Source organism: Canis lupus, chromosome 6 (genome assembly GCF_048164855.1).
Source record: "Canis lupus baileyi chromosome 6, mCanLup2.hap1, whole genome shotgun sequence".
Taxonomy (NCBI): domain Eukaryota; kingdom Metazoa; phylum Chordata; class Mammalia; order Carnivora; family Canidae; genus Canis; species Canis lupus.
The window spans coordinates 10,445,904-10,464,872 of record NC_132843.1 but is presented as its reverse complement, the minus strand read 5'-3'; the positions used below and the strand labels follow the sequence as shown (position 1 = coordinate 10,464,872).

Sequence of the window (18,969 nt, the reverse complement as noted above, 5' to 3'; positions counted from 1 at the left end):
CTTGTAAACATAAGAACAAGGTGAGCCACAGACACAGTCGGAGATTAATTAACCAAATGGAGCAGAGAGACTGCTTTCCCATGCTACTGATATCATATTGAGCAAAAACCACATGCAGAGGAAGAGAAAAATAAATGGGACAGAACAACAAGCAGATGGGTTAGGTCCACCTTGGGTGAAGGTTGGAGGTGGAGTAGTGAAGGGGGTTATATAATGAACAAAGAGTGGGACCCAGAGGGACATCCTTGGCTATGATTTGTCAGTTCTTAAATCCTGCAAATCTGCCAGTGCAAGTAAAACAGGTGTTTGGGACTCCACAGACCCTGAGCTTTTCTACTGGGCCTCATCATGCAATGAAAGAAGTTTGGATTATTAGAGCTTTTTCTTTGGGGAGCTTTTGTAAGTTGACTTGGTTTCTGACAATTTTCACAGCTTGACATTTAGATTGTGATCTTTGCTGTCACCAAAGGCTGGAACCCACCTAGAGGGAGTAGGAGGGGTGGACAGGAATCAAGAGTGACTAGGCCTGTTCAATCCAGCTTCAGAGAGAAAAAAGGTTCACTGCTGTCATCCATTTTTATGAAATACTCTGGGATGGTCACAGGTTTCAACTGTAAATTGTAGGGGAAATGTTGACTCCAAGTGGATCCTAAAGTAAACTTGGCCTCCTAATTCATCCTTTCTGATTATTGATATGTGACCATCCCAGGTCCTTATGGCAAATGTAATGTCTGACATGATCTTGTTGTGCCAATGTTCAATGTCTCATTACAAAATAATTTCATACTACAAATACAACCTTTTCTTCCAACCCTAAATATAAACTGTACAGATCTGTGATCAGAGAGGGAGGCATTGATTAAATCTCATTTAATTTTGGGCATGTACCAGGTCTTTATCAAAAGATGCTCCACTTCTCTGAGTGTATTCTTCTATTTTTGGTAACAAGTTATTATAGCAAAGGTGCCTTTACTTTACTCAGTGGAGGGTGGGAGTGGGTACTAGGGTTTCCAATGCTTTACCACCACATTAAAATAGTAAGTGGAGGGATCCCTGGGTGGCGCAGCGGTTTGGTGCCTGCCTTTGGCCCAGGGCGCGATCCTGGAGACCCGGGATCGATACCCCCATTGGGCTCCCTGGTGCATGGAGCCTGCTTCTCCCTCTGCCTGTGTCTCTGCGCCTCTCTCTCTCTCTCTGTGACTATCATAAATAAATAAAAATAAAAAAAAATTAAAAAAAAATAGTAAGTGGAAAAAAAAAAGTGGGTGTCACGATATCAAATCCTAACCTATAACATGAGCCAGGAAAGCCTGTGTCACATCACTACATACATGTCATACAATAGGCATAACCAGAGCACTTTTTAACCAAGGACCTAAGAGGGTTTTAAAAAGATTAAATTGTGAAAATCTCAAAATGGCTTTTAGAGGTAGTGTTATTTTTTTCTAGAACCTGCAACATAATCAAGTTAGTGAATATATAATTTCATCCTGTGTCTTTTATATATATATATAATTCATATATAATTTATATATATTTTTTCTTACTATATTATTTTCCAAGATGAGTTAAAACAGAGGATAAAATGAATAACTACGAATAAATTGAACTTCATTTTATTGATTCAAGATCACCATTAAATATTAATGAACATGAAGGTGTTATTGCTGATTTTGTCAACAACCATCACTCTGAATGTGTGAAAATATCCTCTAACAAAAATATTATAGATTTTCTTCATGTAAATGTGTTGTGTTTTTCCTAATCATTGTCTCAAATGAATATTTATAAAATGTCTTCTTTTTGAATCTCCTTGTAATTTTGTATGTGTATTTCTTGTGGAAAAATAATAGACCACAAATCACAATAAAAATAACCTGTGAATGCTAATATTCACCCAGCAGATTGGCAAAAAATTAAGAAGATTGGTGAGACTAAGTATTGGCAAAGATTGAGAACACTGGGGACTCTTATGTACCACTTGTGGGATTCCAAATTGGCACTGCCACTTCCTAAAACAGCTGGGTATTATGTTGAAAAACTGGCACATTGCATAGCCCAGCCTCTAGCACAGATTTATCACGAGGCATGCATAAGAATGTATGTGGCAGACTGGTTGGTAAGAGCAAAAACAAACAAACATACAGACAAAAACAACTATCTAACAAACCAAACACAAAAATGGATGGAATAATCATAAGCCAGAATTTGTACAGGACTGAAAAGATATTAACTGTATTTCAGCATGAATGGATTTTTGAAGCATACTGTTATAAATTTTAAAAAAGCAACTTACAGAAGAATTTGAATATTTTGCTGCCATTTTGACAAAGTTCAAAAAAGCAAGCCAAAAAAAACAGATTGTTTAGGAGTAAGGCATGTAATGGTAAAAGAATAAATGGCAAGAGAACGATAAGAAGGAAAAGCTTTGGAGAATAGTTCATTGTGGAAAATGAAAGGGGACCAAACATTAGGAAATCAGCACATGGAGTGATGATGATATTATCATCACGGCAGCAGGTTGGTGGTATCCTATTTTGCATAAAGAGGTCCTTCTGTTGGGGCACCGGTGGCTCAGTCGGTTAAGTGTCTGACTCTTGGTTTCAGCTCAGGTCGTGATCTTGGGATTGTGGGATGGAGCCCTGTGTTGGGCTCCGTGCTTGGCCAGTAGTCTGCTTGTCCCTCTCCCTCTGCTCCTCCCCAGCTTGTGCACCCTCTCTCTGTCTCTCTTTCTCTCTCAAATAAATAAAATCTTAAAAAAATAAAATAGATAAAACATTTTTGAAACACACCACCTTAAACTCAAATATTTCCTTTAAGCACGTGCATTTTATCCCTGAAAAGCAGTACTTACTTCTCCCATATTAAGAGTTCTGATTTCCAGTTCTGATAACATCATTAATAGTTTTGAAACCTTGGGGGCATTAGTGAATCTCTTCAGGAATCCTCTATTTCCAACCTGAAAATACAGGTCCTAGGTAACAATCCTTGAGGTTTTTTCTAGAGAATATATTTTATGTATTTTTTATATATTCTTTAGAAAATATATTAGAATATATATTATATTTATAATTCTATAAATCACTGAGCCTTCTACTCTAGACAAAATCCAGTCTACCTGAATTCAATTCTGGAAAATAAGCCCACAAGAAGTTAATCAAATGTAGGAGCATCCACATAGGCCTTTTCAAACGTGAAGTTATTTAACTGCACCACACTGCTAATTTCCTCTCCTTTCCTGAGCTCTGCCATTCTAGGATTTAAATTTTTCAACAGCCACATGAGGTGGCTTCTCCCTTTGGAAATTCAGCAAAACCAGATGGAGATTCTTTTTTTCCGTACAGTTCAAGCTAAGATTTGACTTTAAAATCAAAGGGGGCATACAGCTTTATAGAATCAAAACAACACCAGACTGCATATTAGAAGCCTACTCCTAACCTTGGCTTTGACATTTACTAGTCAGGTAACTGTGGTGAAGTCATTTAACTTCTCTAGGTCTCAATTTATTCATCTGTAATAAGGTGCTGAAAATGGACTAAAGCTCTCTGGAAACATTTTCTGTTCCAGCATAGTATAATTCTACATAATTTCAGTTTGTTCTTGGGAGCTCTTTTTTTGACTTAATCAACAACTCTTTAACAAAAAGCATTCAAATAGCTTGTAGGTATCAGTTACCAAAACCAAACTTCCAAAAACCACCTAGTTCTACCAGGAATACCATGTTTCTGAAGAGGTTAAAGGGAAATGGCTATATATGACAGATACACATAAAAAAAATCCTCTAATTCATGTGTTAACCTAACATTTACTAATATACTAGCCACTGTTCTAGCTTCTATATATATAGCAGCCCTCACAGAGCTTAGATTCCTGTCCCAAGCAAGGAAGTAAGTATGCTAAAAGACACTGCAGTGTACAGAGGAAGGATCATTCTCCTCAGTTTGACCATTTACTCCAGAGTCATCACCAGAACCTTAAAGCATCTTACCTATTAGAGATTTGAGGACATAATCCCCCTTTACACATCTACTTGACTCTCATCTATTCCCTCTTCGGTCACTTCCAAAATATGCTAGTGATGAAATCCAGATGGGCTCTAGAAGAGACAATTCTGCTAATTAATTAATTATATTTAAAAATCACTGATTCTGGCCAGCTCGGGTGGCTCAGCGGTTTAACACTGCCTTCAGCCCGGGGGCTGATCCTGGAGACCCGGGATTGAGTCCCACATCAGGCTCCCTGCATGGAGCCTGCTTCTCCCTCTGCCTGTATCTGCCTCTCTCTCTCTCTTTCTGTCTCTCATGAATAAATAAATAAAAAATCTTTAAAAAAAAAATCACTGATTCTTTGCAGCATAATACTAATAAAATCAAACTCTTTAATTTATGCTCCCAAACTTCTCTAGGATCTATGTCTGGCCACACACCCTATGCTTCAGTTACCACAAATTACGCACTGCCTAAACATACTCAGCCCTTTCATTCTTCACTCAAACCTTGAATGTAACTTCTCCTTCAAAGCCCAACCCAGAAGGTAACTCTTTCATAAAGTTTTCTCCATCCTATTTTCTAATTCATGAATTAAAACCTGTTTATTACCCCCAAAGTATTATGTCCCTATACGATAGCATTTTCCTCCGCTGCTTCATATCAAAGATGCTCATCTACATATGTCTCTCCAACAAGAGTGTTATGCCCTATCTTAACTCTTGCCCCATGGAATCTGCAAGCATAATAAATTAGTTGTTTTATATCACTGTTTTGTAGTGACTGGTTAAGCAACAAAAGATAATTGAACTAACTTTCTACTTTTTCCTTTCTCTCGCTTTGTTTTTTGAGCTATACTGTCTTCTGAACTTCTCTCCTAAGCCTTTATTCTTCTTGAATCTGCCCAAATTAGATGTGTCTCTATTCTAGTCTACACATCAGTCTCTTTCCTTTTTTCATGCAGCTAGGACTCCATCCCCCAGTTCACCATCCTTGGGTTCCCCATACTTAGTGTTTGTTCCCATACTGTCCTGTCATATTTCCTACTCCCAACCTTCTTTCAGGGGAAGAATGCTTCTTCGGATGGTCCTGTAAGAAGCTGGATCTTCTCAACTAGGTCATGGTTGCTCATTGGGAAACTAGCATGGTGGCAACATTTTGCAACCTGTCATAATAGGTGTTTTGCAACATGTCATAATAGGTACACATGAGATAGCCAAAGGAAGTGGTATTGTAAATCCTTCCAGGTAAGCTGCAGAAGCCTCCATCTGTCCTGAACACTGGTAAGAGGGCTGCCTTGCGCTCAACCTCTGATTGAGTCCCACATGGGGCTCCCTGCATGGAGCCTGCTTCTCCCTCTTCCTCTCTCTCTCTCTCTCTCTCTCTCTGTGTGTGTGTGTGTGTGTGTGTGTGTGTGTGTGTGTGTCTCAGAAAGAAATAAATAAAATCTAAAAAAAAAGGACTTCCTTGCAGGAAAGGATGGCCTGAGGGGAGGAAACCACAGGGGCAAGACTTAAAGAGAAACATGACATCATTGACATCATTTAGGAAATGACAGAGAAGATGGCCTGAGGCATAAAACCACATGACAGTAGGCAAGTGTTAAGAGTTAAGGCCAGAAAATAACACTTGACCGGGTTATAACAGCTCAAATGCCACACTAAGTTGCAACTTTATCTTACAGGTCATGGAGGGCTAGACATCAAAATGATTTAATTTGGAAAGTTGGCTAAATAAAAACATTTCAAAATGATTTATCTAATATTACTTCAGAGGGCAGTTTGGAGGAGGGTGGGAGGCAACCTAGATTAGACATTAAGGAGTCTCTTAGATTAGCAGAGAAAAGAGATGACGAAGGTGACCAGGTAGGCTGAGGTTCCCAGGTTGTGGAAGGGAAGTTTATTTGAGAGAAAGGTAGGTAGTTGGTAGAATTTGATGAGTGAACGTGAGGAAGTGAAAGTGGAGGCTACCTCATTTTGACTTACTTGAAGGCTACCTCAGAAACTGTCTCAGATTTCTGGCTTGTGCAACTAGATGTATAAGGTACATGAAATGCAAAATAGTCACATAAAAATACTGGCAAAGAATTCTAAATAATGGAAAGGTAGTACAGTACAAAAGAAAAAGAGAGAATAGGGCTCAGGAAAGATAATTCCTACCGTCCCAGAAAACGCTGTACAAGATAGAAGAGAGTGGAAATTTAAGTAGAGGAGTTAAAAATGGTCACAAAAGGGCTGGCCATATTCAGTCATCTGTCAATCCCCACACCACTGGAGGGAGGGCACTGATGTGAGATTACCATGATTTAGCTGCATCGATAATTTAACTCTGGAAAGGGTTTTGGTAATATTTGAATGCAATTGCTCCAGATGCTCTACAAACTCATGAGTCTTTAATCACAGTAATAAAATCACTCTACAAAAATGTAATTCTGAAGAAATGGAAGCTGCCTAATTTCTGAATTCTTTTTTTTTTTTTAACTCCCCTCTCCCAGTACATGAAAAGATTAAACTGCATAGCCCCCAAAGCAGGGTTAGCAACAGGTCACAGCTTCAGAAAGTGAGGCCAGGGAAGCTGAGGATAGCCTGTAAGTGGACAAATAACTTCAGGGGTTCTCAGTAGCTCAAAGCCAAGGAGGTGCACATGGGGGTATCAAAATTGAGGTGTTTAGAAATGAGTAGACTATAACAAAAATGGCCAATACAATCAGCAAAGAAGTGCAAAATGTAAAAGATTATTTTGGTAGCAAAGAAAAGGTCAGGAGCTCAGAGAAATATTCCTGTAAGTTGTCAGGGTAGCAAGTCCCCAGGGAAATGGTAGACAAACATGTCCAGGTTAAGGAGACTGTATTAACAAGCTCTTGTCTCAAGCAGTGATCTGTTATATGTTTTCTTCTTATAAAAAGAGCCAGTTCCCAAGCATTACTGTCTGAGACCTACAGGCAGAGACATACAAATAGCAGTACCTGGCTGGAGGTGGCAACCTAATGGCCAACGGTTCAGTTTCTGATTCATTAAGTCCTAATTAGGCCCAAATATTTGCATTTCTAACAACTTCCAGATGATGTGATGCTGCTGGCCTAGAGATCATATTGTGAGAACCACTGCTATTGGCCATCCAGGTTTATTCCTAGACGTGCCCCAGATTCATGTGACAAGCTTGGTAAATGCTCATACCTGAACCTAACCTAGAGATGGAGATTGAGGCAGTCTAGGATAGAACCTGAGATCAGTCTTTTTTTTTTTTTTTTTTCTTTTTCTTTTTTAGATGATTCCAATACCTAGGCAAGGTCGATGATTACGTGGACCCATAGAGTTAAATGATGGCAAATTAATTCTTAATTTGGATTCAGCAAGGCAACTTTCTGAAGGGGAGCTAGCTTCTTTCTTTAGGCCTATAAGTTTAAATTCATGAACTCTAATCATGATCATGTTTAACTAAAGCACTTTACTAACAGTTCCTATTCAATCAAAGTCCAATTTATGCCAATAAAGTATTTAGGGAATATCATCAATAATTTATAAACCATTATAAAAGGTTCAATTTATCTTTAGGCAACAAAGAAACAACCTCTAACAATGGAAGGAAGACTTTGGTTTTCTCCATCCATGTCACCAAGACATAGAAGAAAAACAATTTTTCCAAAACAATAATAAAGCAGCCAAGAGGAAAATCCAATAAAGTTGCCGAGAAATGACAGTGTTCTAGGAACAGATGGACTGCTTCATTTCTGAAATCTTATGAAGAATATCGACTGACTAAAACATTGACAAAGATTTTTTTAATGCAACTTTAGAGACAGGGAAAATAATCAGGTCCCTTATTAACATGCAAGCTGGGTGAGATGCTTGAATCTTGAGATAACATTTGCAACCTCTTTTGCATTTTTCAGAATTACTAAATAATTTATCAATTAACAAGATCTAAAATAATATACCATACTAGTATGATCTTGATTTTTGTTTAAAACCAATTTCCCTTCCTTGCACAGTAATTATGGTTTTAAAATTATCAAATACTGAAATGGCATTTCTATTTGCTTCTTAGAACCTTTGAATTGCCCACTTCATATAGTTGGAAGATATTTTGAGGTAGAGAAACAGGAATTATCAGGGAGAGGGTATTTATTTCCTTTCACTAGGGCTAATTTTTGTCATCAATATAATGGACTGTCCCCTTCAAAAAACAACTCAAAAGCTTACATGGCTTCCTTTGGAAGATTTACTTACATACCACCTCTTCTGGTTCTACCAGTATCTCTTGTGTACTTACTACAACATATTGCCAAATTTTGCTTATATACTGGTTTCTCCAGGACCTGGTACTTTTCTACCACAGTATCAAGCATAATACGTGGCAAAAAATCACCAATAAATGTTTCTGAAATATTAGACTGATGGTAGCACCTAATAGGTCCCACATCACTTTAATTCCCTATTAAAAATCATTCTAGCTGTGATGTTTCAGCCCATGATCCTTTAAAGTAGTCATAACTTTTTTATTTATTCATTCTTATTAGTATTACATTCTTATTACATAGCAGTAATGCTTAAAGCCCAGTTCCATCTGATGGATTAAAAAATGATTCCAGAAATTATGAAGAATAACGTATATATTTCTGTAGGATTTCTACATAGTGTATGATATAGAAAACTTCTACAAATCCTTCTTAGACATTTAATTCCCAAGATTTTCAATCCACACAACTGTTTAAAATATCTCATGCTCCCTCCCAGTGCTCACTTACTGCCAATACCACCCCTTACTTACCCCCCAACACCACCCCATTATTTACTTCCAACATCACTCCATTACTGACCCCAACCCCACCCCATTACTTACTCCCAATACCACCTCATTAGTTATTCCCCAGGACTCCCCCATTACTTATCCCCAAAACCACTGCATTACTTACCCCCAACACCACCCCATTGCCCTCATCCTCCCATTGTCCCTTCATCACATTTATCAGGCTCCTTGTCCAAAAATATATCCCATAGTTACCCAAAGAAATGTAGTTCAGCTTCAGCTTCCTTTGTTACACTTACTACCTACTAGTTTACATAAAACATACTCAATCTTCCTCCACAGGCTTCCTAGCGTTTCAAAATTTAACTGCTGGGTCTCTAGCCAATTCATCATTATAATCACATGATTTGTAAAGTCATTCAACTTCAGTGTATATTACATATTTCACTGAAACTTCCACAGAACACCAGTCTTATCTAAAATTACAGTGCATATTAGTATTTTTAAAGAACTTCAAAATCACATGATCATCCCTGTCAGTTGACAAAAGGATAAACAGATGAACGAGGTGAAAGAGGTGCACATTACATGCCACAGAGCACTGCTTTTGGCAAGGTAATGGTAGGAAGAGAAGGAGCTTCCTGTGAATTGCCATAAAAGGCTCAGTAAAGAGCTATAGCACTTCTTTCCCACCACTTTCTTTGCATCATTGATCCCCATCTCTGAGAAACCCTCCTCCCCTGATACTCACTTGCTGAGTTAGTGACCCTGTGTAGTACTGCCTTAGCAACATCTAACACCCCATCATCCTAATAACCTCAAAGAATTGAATCCTATTAACCTTCTTTCTCATTAGTCTGTGAGTTCACTGAAATAGGGATGATTCTATTTTTGATGATGAGTTACAAACAACTCAAAAGGAGTTGACATATTTGTAGGACTCAGAGTTAAAAACCAAAACTTTAAACTCCATTTATTCAACTAATGATGACATAAACTTTGTATTCAAACATGCCTTGTTATTATAAGCAAGAAATTTAAATTATTGAGTTCTTGCTTCATATTCCTTTTCTGGAAGAACTTTTATTAAGAAACAATATTTGACAGGGGCACCTGGGTGGCTTGAGTGTCTCCCTTTGGCTCAAGTTGTGATCCTGGGGTCCTGGGATTGAGTCCCACATCGGGTTCCCTGTAGGGGCCCTGTTTCTCCCTCTGCCTGTGTCTCTGCCTCTCTGTGTCTCTCATGAATAAATAAATATTTTTTTTAAAAAAAGAAGCAATATTTGACAAATATTTATTAAGAAATTCTATGCTAGAATGCTGAGAAAGAGAATAATGGGGATAGGTTGAAGTATTTATCAAATGTAGTCATAAGTGGCATTAATGAGGAAAAAAAAGCAGTCATGTGAAAAGGAGTTGAGAGTAGGAGTGAGGCAAAATTACAGACAGATGGAACAAAATATCTTTGAAAATGTTATTCTTACACCTTTACCTGAACATATGTAATTGTGTGATGTGAACTTCTCAATTTCAATTATACGATTTCTAATAAAATGTTTTGACCCATGTATACTCCATACATGTCTATACAAATTAATTTTAAGAAGATGTCTAATATAAATTGAATTCAAATTTCAATGTAGGACACTTGTAGATTGAAAAATAGCCAAGCTTATAGCCATTTATTTTCTGCCTTCAACAAATTAATGCATTCTTATTAGTACATTGTTTTTACTAGTACCTGTCTAGAACTTTCACTAAGTTTATGTCCCATGTCAATTGGACATTCAAATGCATTTGGGATCAGGAATATAAATTCTGAACAAAAGCCTTAGAAATAATCTATATAGAAACATGGAAAGAAAGATTTATGATATTTCATTTATAAAATGATTTGTTGTCTGTGACACTATCAGGACAGCAAGGACTTCATTAAAGGCATTCAGTTTTATCTGTACTCAACTACATTTCAGCTTCTGTTAACTGACCTGAGCTAAAAACCCTGTGTCGGTACTTATACAACTAATTTACCTTTTTCTTAAAAAATTAAAGTTAAAAAAAAAAAACTATAGGAGCATTCTACTGCTTTATAGTTCAGTTGAGTCACCTTATTCTGGAGTTAAGGATTTAACAATGTTGATTTACCAATGCATATTTATTCAGTTGTAAGTTTTTTAATCCCATCATACCGAAATGCAAAGAATCCTAAGAAGCAAGAAGTAATAAACTCTTTCTTTCAGAGCTATCTTAGGAGGATGATCTAACATCTTTGTTTCCCCTTGCCACTAAAGTCCTAATCTGGACCTTGCAAAAGATGTGTCAGGTTTGTTAATTGTGTTCTCTAAATTGCAGTCCTTATTGAAGAGCTCCTCTGTGTTTGTACTTCTTTGTCTTTGAGGAATGTTCTCATTTATCCTTTCAAATAGATTACTCAACAGGAAGCAGACAGCTCAAGTTTCTCTTGCAGCCAACAGACCCTTTCCTGGAAAGAAGGGACTGATTTTCCTCAAAGCAAGCAGATGGTCACACCCCTAGAAGGTCCCACTGAGATTCACCTCTGTCACACAAAATTTCTCTGACAAGTAGGAAGAAGCAGGTAGAAAGCAAATGTTAAGCCAAATCACAACCTATTTATGCACTTGGTTCTTGAAGCCATCAAAATGCCTGCATCTTGAAAGAACCCATTGAAGCAGGTACCAAAAAAAAAAAAGAATCCTTGGAGATTCTTTATTATAACAGATGTTATAGGGCAAAGTAGTTTCACCTTCAAACTAGAGGGCAGTGAGTTCAACAAAAGTAATTCTGCTTCTATTGTATTCGTCACATATGAGATACATGGAAACAGGAGGAAGAAATTAAAGAAAAATAAGCAAAGTGTGTCACTTCAAGAAATTTCCAAATAACCACTTCTTGGGTCAGCTAGGCTGTGAAGTCAAACAATTTAAAACAAGAGAAGGGTATAATTTGCAGACAACTGGAGACACATTTTTGAGACTTATGAGTTTCACAATATTACAGCTTATTTGATTTCCATTTCACTCTTCATTTCTTGGATGCCAACCAAATACCAGGCACTGGGTTAGGCACCAGGGGAGTACAGAACCCAGTGCTAATGAAAAACAAAACAAAACACACAAAGAAAAAAAGAACTTCGTGCTAACAGACCTCAGTACAATTATCAGCTCTACCCATGGTAGTTCTATGGTCTAAGAAGATATTCTATAAACCATATCACTTTCCACATAATGTTGGCATAATGTGCTTAGTGCATAGCAGGCATTGATTAAGATATATAACCACTATTGTTATTACTAGCAGTATTATTGAAGGAAGGTAAGTTTGTAAGAAACATGTTTTATGTTATAATTCATAGTCTAGTGGGAGACTTAAAAACACAACTAGCTACCATGTAATATGGTAGATACTATTGTCTGAGGAGTATACACACAGATTTTAAAACAGAAATGATGAAGAATGACACAACAGGGAAGGTAATCACACATCTCTCCTAGAGCCTTGTCAAATCCTAAAGCTAGAACATTTCAAGTGAAGGTCTGAATTAAAACACAAACAAACAAAAACTTCATTTCCTTCTATATCAGAAATCTATCAAAGAATAGTACTTCAATGATCCCTTTCATCAGATCCAATTTTTTTTCATAGCTGTCAATCCTTCTAACATTGTAAATGAAGAGTTTATTATGCTTATTGTTTATTGTCTGTTTCTTCCCACTGGATTGCAAATTCCTCAACTGGCATGCCTCTTTTGCCTTTGTTGTTCAGCACTGAATTCAGAGCACCTAGAATACTGCCTAGCATATACTAATTCTTCAATAAATTGTTGTTGATTAAATGAGTGAATGAATGAATTGGGAATTCCCATCATCCAATAGTGGGCATCTCTAGGATCTGAAATGCATAGGGAAAAAATATCTGGCAAAAATGACCTAAGTACAAAGAAATACAGTTCTACTTATCACTCCCAATCTACTGACATCTAACTTATAAATAACACACCTGTCTTGATCTATTCTTGAGCTTCCTTCCTTTATTCAAATTTAGGTAAAGAGAAATAGTTTACATAATTGTAGACATTTAACAATTATTAGTGCCAATAAGTAAGAACTTTTGGTTTCCTTATCCCCTCACTGGATTCTGGTCCTGGATCAATGGAAACCATATTACTGTATTGCCTGAGTATCATCCAGCATCTGACCATCAGCAGAAGCAGGCAGTTCCTAACTGCGGTAGAAGGAGTAGTGTGTGTTCCCAGTCAAAATTTAGAATCCCTTGTGGCACCTGGCTGGCTCAGTCAGCAGAGCAGACAACTCTTGATCATGGGTTGTAAGTTTGAGCCCCATGTTGGGTGTATAGATTACTTAAAAATAAAATCCTTTAAAAACGTAGAATTACTTTTTTTCATAGATAGAGTTCTGAATTTTATTTTATTTATTTTTTTTTAATTTATTTATGATAGGCACACAGTGAGAGAGAGAGAGAGGCAGAGACACAGACAGAGGGAGAAGCAGGCTCCATGCACCGGGAGCCTGACGTGGGATTCGATCCCGGGTCTCCAGGATCGCGCCCTGGGCCAAAGGCAGGCGCTAAACCACTGCGCCACCCAGGGATCCCGAGTTCTGAATTTTAGATAGTTGTGGTATTCATTAGAGTAATACTGTTTGTAGAAAATGGGTCAAAAATACTCTAGAAATTTAACTTGAGAAGTCAGTTACATTAGATAGCACCATTTCTATGGGATAATCCTGTTTGATGTCCAAAAATATTCATCTTATAAGTACATCTTTGGAACACACCTTAGAACTGTAAATTAGTATTGCCAACATTTAAATTACATTTAATGTGACTTTATCATCTCTCTATGAAGCGTATATCAAGCCACTTGATGTGTGCCAACATTTCTACCCAAAAGGAATTCCTGAAAAAATAAAGATTTGAGAAAAAAATATTTTGTATGATGTTCTATGGGGTTTTAAAGCTAAATCATGGGGCCACCTGGGTGGCTCAGTCTATTAAGTATCTGCCTTTGGCTCAGGTCAAGATCTCAGGGTCCGGAGATGGAACCCCGTATGGGGCTTCCTGCTCAGCAGGGAGTCTGCTTCTTCTTTCCCTCTGTCCCTGCCCCTCCCCACTCATTGCTCTCTCTCTCAAGTAAAAAAAAATAAAAATAAAAATCTTTAAAAAACAAAAATCTTAAACCTAAATCATAAAAATAAAAAATATTGTGTTACTTAATAGATTGACAAATTATAAAACTCAAATCATCTAGCTATAACTGCCCAGAAACATGTCCTTTGATGAAAAAACAATGGAATTTCCCCACCTAATTGATGAGTAAAGTTCTGATTTGTACTGGTTTTCATCTGCTGAGCCCTTTCTAGGAGAAACTGTAAGCTAGCTGACTGAAGAAGGCAGGAGGCAGAAGGTACACCCCATGGAGCAGGGAAGGTGGATGCAATAAGAAGACACCTGTGCTCCACCTGCCAATGTACAATCATCCCAGGGCTCACCAGAACCTTTAGGAGAGGTTTCTCTGGGGTGCTTAGGTGTCTCAGTGGGTAAGTGTCTGCCTTCAGCTCCCAGGATCCTGGGATCGAGCTCCACACTGGGCTCATCCCTGAGCAGGAAGCTTGCTTCTCCCTCTCCCTCTCCCTCTGCCTGGCATTCACCCTGTTTGTGCTTTCTCTCTGTATATTAAATATATGAATAAAATCTTTTTTTTAAAAAAAAAAGGAGCTGCTCCTCTGTGCAGATCCAGCATAACTTCCTCTTTCTGGTTAGCCTTTGGATTTTTTTCCCTGTCCTAGTAATATGCCTAGTAAATATGTATTCTGACCAGAGTAAATTAAAATTCACATTTTGAATGTTGCTTGAAAGGCACTGAATTGTTTCACAATTGAATTGTTTCATAATTCTCCACCCCTTGGGAAGAAAAAGATGGCTGATTATTATTATTATTATTATTATTTTTGTAATCTCCTCACACTATCAGATGAGGCTGGGCTGTAGAGTCCCTACAGGGACTTCTTTCCCTATAGATGTAGCACATGGAGCATACAGGCAATACTGAAAGTTAAATCCTGCAAGACCACAAATACCAGTGTGTGCTCAATAAACATAAGCTATTACTGAACTTGTTCAGTAAATTGCTGTCACTGGGGTCAGATAATAAAGGAGCATGAAATAAGACTTAGAGGGCAGCCCCAGTGGCCCAGTGGTTTAGCGCAGCCTTCGGCCTGGGGTGTGATCCTAGAGACCTGGGATCGAGTCCTGCGTCGGGCTCCCTGCAGGGAGCTTGCTTCTCCCTCTGCCTGTGTCTCTCCCTTTCTCTCTGTGTCTGTCACGAATAAATAAATAAAATCTTAAAAAAAAAAAAAAGAAGATCTAGGAATTTTCTATAGGAGAAGAAATACTTCATGAGTAGACAAGTATTTTTAAAATTCTTGATGCTACTTTGATGTAAAAAGATAGTTGGCAGATTAGGTTTTACAGATAAAATACATTATTAATAACAGCATTTATTAAGTGACCACCATTGAATTAGATACTTTACATAGGTTAGCTCATTTAATCCTTTCAAAAACTCTGATAAGTAAATATAGTTACCCTCATTTCTCAGATAAGAAAACTAGGCTCAGAAAAATTAAGTAACTTGCCCAAAGTCATCTAGCTAGTTAGATGACTCAGGATAGAAGAATCAAGCTTGGAGTTGGGGGAACATCCCTAACAGCTGCTGGCATCATGAATCTGCTGATCACCTTTCCGTAGTTAACTCTCTAGTTGACACCTTAAATTTTGTCATTTTCTTTTTTTTTTTTTAATTTTTATTTATTTATGATAGTCACAGAGAGAGAGAGAGGCACAGAGACACAGGCAGAGGGAGAAGCAGGCTCCATGCACCGGGAGCCCGACGTGGGATTCGATCCCGGGTCTCCAGGATCGCGCCCTGGGCCAAAGGCAGGCGCCAAACCGCTGCGCCACCCAGGGATCCCAATTTTGTCATTTTCTAAAACTCAGTTTTAATGTTTTCCAAGTTGCTGATGGGACATGTCCAATATTGTCTCAAAAATCAACATAAACAAAATAGAGCTCAATTTATTCACCAAGAATTAGCTCCCTATCCCAAATTCTTATACATTGTAGCAATGTTACTAATCCCAATGTCTTCACATTCCAAATCCTCACTCACCCAATGTCATCTCCAGTAACTAATTATTAATCATCGAAAAAGCAACTGTGACCCATTGAAAACCCACTCTTTTGGCTCTTTGCTCAGGCTTTAGAGAAATACATAAGTGCCTAAGCCAAGAAATCCCTAAAGGAGCTTAAAATCTAGGAGTATTCACATAAAAGTTCTAAAATGTAAATCACAGGGATGCCTGGGTGGCTCAGCGGTTGAGCGCCTGCCTTTGGCCCAGGGCGTGATCCTGGAGTCCTGGGATCGAGTCCCACGTCGGGCTCCCTGCATGGAGCTTGCTTCTCTCTCTGCCTGTGTCTCGGTCGCTCTCTCTCTCTCTGTGTGTCTCTCATGAACAGATAAATAAAATCTTAAAAAAAAAAAAGTAAATCAGAGAGTAAATGATCCAGAAAAATACAACTAGAATTCAGAAGAGAGTTTATCCTGGACTAGAGTCATTATAAAATGCTTTGTGTGACAGGTGAGATTTGACCCCCCTTCCAGGATAGAGGGGGCTTTGAAATAATCATTTTAAAAGAAATCTCTGCTTGTGGTAAAACATTCAAACTATCTAGAAGGACATGAAAGGGACTTACACAACACCAAAAAGCCAAATAATCTGATTTAAAAATAGGCAGAAGACACAAATAGAAATTTCTCTAAAGAAGACATACAGATAGCCAACACACATGAAAAGATGCTCAACATCACTCATCATCAGGGAAAAGCAAATCAAAACCACAGTGAGATATCAACTCACACAGGTCAGAATGTCTAAAATCAGGAAGACAACAACACTCGGAAAGAATGTGGAGAAAAAGAGCCCCATGAACTGTTGGCAGGAATGCAAACTGGTGCAGCCACTGTGGAAAACAGTATGGAGGTTCCTCAAAAAATTAAAAATAGAATTACCGTATGATATTATACTACTGAGTATTTACCCAAAGAATACAGAAAACATTAATTTGAAAATATATATGCACCTCTATGTTTATTACAATACTATTTAAAATAGCCAAGATATGGAAGCAATCCAAGTGTCCATTCATTGATGATGGATAAAGATGTGGTATATATAAACATACACAGTGAAATATAAGTCATAAAAAAAGAAAGATCTTGCAGTTTGCAACAACATGGATGTATTTAGAGGGTATAATGTGCTAAGTGAAATAAGTCAGAGACGAAAAAAAACAAATGGTTTCACTCATATCTGCAATTTAGGAAACAAAACAAAGAAAAAAAAAAGACAAAGAAATCAGACTCTCCAACACAGAGGACAAACTGGTGGTTGCCAGAGTGGAGGTAGGTGGAGAAATGGGTGAAATAAGGGGATTAAGAGTAAACATACTGTGATGAGCACTGAATAATGTATAGAATTGTTGAATCATAATATTGTACACCTGAAACTAATATAACACTGCATGTTAACTATACTGGAATTTAAAATAAAATAAAACAATCTTTTCACCCAAAGACGTTTTAAAAATGAAAGACAAAAAATAAATAAATAAATATGAAAGACAAGCCACCAGTTGGGAGAAGATCATTGAAATGCATATTACAGAAAAAACATATATATTCAGAATATATAAATAACACAAATCAATAACTTTTTTTTAAAGCTATGGGAGATTGGACAACATGTATGAGTAAGCATTCCAAAGAGACCTAAATGTTATTCAAGAGAGTAAAAAAAAATGGTCAACATTACTAGCAGTCAGTCAGGGAACAACACATTTAAAGTATAAAGAGCTATCATTTCACATTCATAAGACTCAGAAAAAATAATACGTATCACCAAGAATTGGCAAAGATATGGAAAAATAAAGGGGGGGGGGCTCCTCTAGATTGCTAGTGGTAGCATAAAGAAGTAGAACATTTTTTGGTAATTTGGCATTATCTGCTAAATATGAAGGTACAAATCCCATCCTCCCATAATTCTACCCCTAAGGAGACGGGTGAAGGAGGCCCCTTTGTTAGTACAGGAAATATGCATATGAAGGTTCAGAGCAGTCTTGTTGGAAAATGCCCTGTCCACCAACAGAAGACTGATACATCAATCATGATATATTATGCAATGGAATATCATATTGCAGTAGAAAGGACTAAAAAGGGTCTACATCTCTCAACAAAATACTAATTAATTAAAGTAAGGTGAAATAAGACTATAGAGCACGTTAATACTTACATAATTTAAAAACAGCAAAATGAGACTATACAGCTTAAGTACCCATAAATACATAGCAAAGCATAAGGAAATGTATGGGAATGATAAACACAGAGTTCAGCACAGAATTCACCTCATTTTATTGCACTCCACTTTATTGCATTTTTAATAAATGGAATGTCAGTGGCGACCCCGCACTGAGCAAGTCAGTCTATCGGAAAAATTTTTTCCAACAGCATTTGCTTACTTCATGTCTCTCTGTCACATTTTGGTAATTCTCACCATATTTCAAACTTTTCATGATTATTATATCAGTTATAGTGATCTGTGATCAGTGATCTCTGCTGTTACTTTGTCATTGTTTTGGGGTGCCATGAACCATACACATGTAAGACGGCAAACTTAATCTACTGTGTGTTCTGATTGCTCAGCTGACCAGCCATTCCCTGTTTCTCTTCCTCTCCTCTGGCTTCCTTATTCCCTGAGACGCAAAAATATTGAAATTAGGAAAGTGAATAACCTTACAATGACCTCTCAGTTTTCCCGTGAAAGGAAGAGTCAATCAATGTGGCAAACTTCATCAACTGCCTTCTTTTAAGAAATTGCCACAGCCACCCCAACCTTCAGCAACCACTGCCTTGATTAATCAGCAGCCTCTCTGAGGCAAAAAATTTACAACTTGCTGGAAGCTCAGAGGACAGTTAGAATCTTTTAGCAGTAAAGTATTTTTTTTTCATTAAGGTATGCATATATACATCTATTTTAGAAATAATTCTATTGCACATTTCATAGTGTAAACATAACTTAAATGCACTGGGAAACCAAAATATTCATTTAACTCATTTTACTGTGATATTTACTTTATTGCA

The 18,969-nt window shown here is 37.5% G+C and overlaps 1 protein-coding gene and 1 long non-coding RNA gene across 5 annotated transcripts in view; one reads left to right on the top strand and one right to left on the bottom strand.

Annotated features, from left to right (window-relative positions):
* DLGAP1 (DLG associated protein 1) overlaps positions 1–18,969 on the bottom strand; it is an 874,662-nt gene that overhangs the window by 847,621 nt on the left and 8,072 nt on the right. The window contains exon 1 of one of the 4 annotated variants that reach the window (XM_072828891.1): positions 5,041–5,114. The exons of the other annotated variants lie outside the window; for them this stretch is intronic. The gene's annotated coding sequence lies outside the window, so the exon portion shown is untranslated. Of the gene's footprint in view, positions 1–5,040; positions 5,115–18,969 lie in introns of those variants that run through there. 4 annotated transcript variants of the gene reach the window in all.
* On the top strand, positions 5,193–8,377 carry LOC140634998 (uncharacterized). The gene is made up of 2 exons (XR_012032348.1): positions 5,193–5,269; positions 7,541–8,377. It is a non-coding gene; the product is annotated as an uncharacterized lncRNA (long non-coding RNA).